The sequence below is a fragment of the Ceratina calcarata genome, unplaced genomic scaffold, assembly GCF_001652005.2.
Source record: "Ceratina calcarata isolate Rehan_Ccalc_2016 unplaced genomic scaffold, ASM165200v1 scaffold115.2, whole genome shotgun sequence".
NCBI lineage: Eukaryota > Metazoa > Arthropoda > Insecta > Hymenoptera > Apidae > Ceratina > Ceratina calcarata.
In genome coordinates, this window is record NW_017132446.1 from 761,165 (window position 1) to 764,540 (window position 3,376).

Genomic DNA, 3,376 nt, shown 5'->3' on the forward strand with positions numbered 1-3,376 from the left:
AAACTATCATGAAATAATTATTTAATAAAATCATAATTACTCATATTCTTCATGTTGTACAGTCTCAATCCATTGGACTCCATAGCTCTTCTCAAACAACTTTCTATTATAAATTCCATATTTCGTGTAAGATTTCCTAGGAATTGCGTTTAAAGTTCGTAACAATTGGCCAATTCCTTCATGATAGGTAAATCGTTTGATCTTATTAAAAATTCCACTCTTCGCCAGTATAAATTTGGGATCTAATGTCTGCCTCGCGCGATATTGATCACAAATATGATTTCTTGCCGATTGGAAAAATGTATTAGTCCATTTAATATAATAGTGACCGTCGGGAAAGCGAGTTTCGGGACCGACGATTGGAACACCAAGATTTCTTAAGTTCTTAAGATGAACTTCGAAAGTCTCACGGTCATTTACCGAGTCTCTCATTGCACACATTTCACGAATAAAGATATCTAACCGACTATAGTCGGCATATTCCAACTCGATGTGTTCACCAGTCCAATTCCGGTAACAGCCTGGCATGGTGACGAAAGCACGAATTTACCTGTATCACAAATGAAAAGTTGAAGCTTGAGACGAGACTAATCGAAATATCGAACACGCGTATTTGAATAATCTGTACACGTAGGTTACGGAAAATTAATGTACCAGCAACACGTGAAGCGTATGGACTCCTTGATTCTTCTAGCGGCTAAGCAAGACGAAGCGTGGGCAACTGAACGTGCGAAAATTGTGGCTACTCCTTTCCTTCGTCCTTTGCATGGGCCCAGCGGTCCTGCGAAAAATCCCTCGCGACGATAGTGGGGATAATTTACCAATAGTGGGAATGGGAGAGAGCATGGTTCTCTCTACTTTTCTTTGTCAGTTGTACGGACCCAACGGTGCTGCGGAAAATCCTTCACGACGGTAGTGGGGATAATTTACCAATGGTGAGAATGAGAGAGAGCATAGTTCTCTCTACTTTCCTTTGTCCTTTGCACGGACCCAGTGCTGCTGCGGAAAATGCCAACGGTACTGTGGAAAATCCTTTACGACGGTAGTGGGGATAATTTATCAATAGTGGGAATGGGAGAGAGCATGGTTCCCTCTACTTTTCTTTGTCATTTGTACGGACCCAACGGTGCTGCGGAAAATCCTTCACGACGGTAGTGGGGATAATTTACCAATGGTGAGAATGAGAGAGAGCATAGTTCTATCTATTTTCCTTTCTCCTTTGCACGGACCTAGCGATGCTGCGGAAAATGCCAACGGTGCCATGGATAATCCTTTACGATCGTAGTCACCTACCAATGGTGGGAGTGAGAACGCAGAGGAAAACAGGGTGAACCATGCTCTCTCTCATTCGCACCATTGATAGCTGATCCCTATCTTATCTAAGCCTATTTACACGAATCTTGAATGGGATATGAAATAAATCGAGATATTTTGGTGATTATAATGTAATTCGTATAAATACATACATAGTGATAGTAAATTCTTATAGGTGAGAGATTTACAATAATGTTAAGATAATAATGACGCTGCTAGGATTAGTTTTTTTCTTTCTAACAATGATACATGAGTAAAGAACAAAATGACATGTTTCGACAAAAATACAGAGCAATATTCTCGCGATACAATTACAAAAAACAAAAGAAACACTTTACTTCTTTTAATACATTTAAAAGTATGATAACAATAGATTTATATAAGTAGATAAAAGTCAATAAATTATTCGTTCATTAATTTGGTTTAGCCATGTTCTTGAAGGTCCATCGATCCATCTGCATATCTTTATCCTTGTTGTCGTTCTTCTGCTATTGAATAATCCTGTAAGGCTCATATTCATCGATCTATTTCTTCTGTATCGTCTTCTTCACATCTGCAAACATTATATCTGTTAACCCAAATCTTGAACAGAACATAGAATGTGTAAGCTCTATTGTGAACTATTGCAACAATTTCTTTGTATTCAAAAAATATGAAAGTGCTTGTGAATTTTTAACATGATGTCAATGAAAACTACCATGAAATAATTATTTAATAAAATCATACTTACACATATACTTCATAATCTTCATATAAACTCCAGTATAAGTCAAAGGTGTCCTCAAACGTCATTCTATTAAAAACATAAGATGACCCGTATACATCGCTAGTAATATCGGACAAAGTTCGTATTAATATGCAAACTCCTTCAGCAAAAGTAAATGGTTTCATATCGCCACACTTATCACCGTGCCACAATACTAATCTGGGTTCTATTGACTGCCTCCCGGGATATCGATCAACAATATGATCTCGTGCCGTTTCGTAAAATGTATTAGTCCACTGAATGTAATAGTCATCGTCCGGAAACCGAGTTGTTACATCGACCACATAAACACCAAGCTCTTTTAAGTTATTAATATAAACGTCTGACATCGCACTGTCATTTATATTGTTTATTAGTCCACACAATTCACGAAGAAAGTCCTTTAACCGACAAAATTTTTTAAATGCCAAGTGCGTGTGTTCAACCAAATCCCAATTCTCGTAACAAGGCATGGTGACGAAAGCACGAATTGAACACTGTAACACAAATGAAAAGTTGAAGCTTGAGACGAGACTAATCGAAATATTGAATACGCGTATTTGACTGATCTGTACACGTAAGTTACGGAAAATTAACGTACAGCAGCACGTGAAGCGTATAGACTCCTTGATTCTTCTAGCGACTAAGCAAGGCGAAGCGTGGTCAACTGACTGTGCGAAAATTGCGACTACTGCTTTCCTTCGTCCTTTGCACGGGCCCCCAACGATCCTGCGAAAAATCCCTCGCGACGTTAGGGGGGAAATAACCTACCAATGGTGGGAATGAGGGAAAGCATTGTTTTTTCTACTTTCCTTTGTCCTTTGGGCGGACCCAACGGTGCTGCGGAAAATCCTACAGGACGGTAGTGGGGATATTTCACCAATAGCGGGAATAGGAGAGAGCATAGTTCCCTCTACTTCCCTTGGTCCTTTGCACGGACCCAATGGTGCTGCGGAAAATCCTTCACGACGGTAGTGGGGATAACCTACCAATGGTGAGAATGAGAGAGAGCATAGTTCTATCTATTTTCCTTTCTCCTTTGCACGGACCTAGCGGTGCTGCGGAAAATGGCAACGGTGCCATGGATAATCCTTTACGATCGTAGTCACCTACCAATGGTGGGAGTGAGAACGCAGAGGAAAACAGGGTGAACCATGCTCTCTCTCATTCGCACCATTGGTAGCTGATCCCTATTATCTAAGCCTATTTACACGAATCTTGAATGGGATATAAAATAAATCGAGATATTTTGGTGATTATAATGTAATTCGTATAAATACATACATAGTGATAGTAAATTCTTATAGGTGAGAAATT

General features: G+C 39.4%; 1 protein-coding gene across 1 annotated transcript in view; it reads left to right on the forward strand.

Moving 5' to 3' along the window:
• The window catches only part of Nrx-1 (neurexin 1), a 214,821-nt gene that overhangs the window by 76,599 nt on the left and 134,846 nt on the right, over positions 1-3,376 (forward strand). The gene's annotated exons all lie outside the window — the stretch shown is intronic.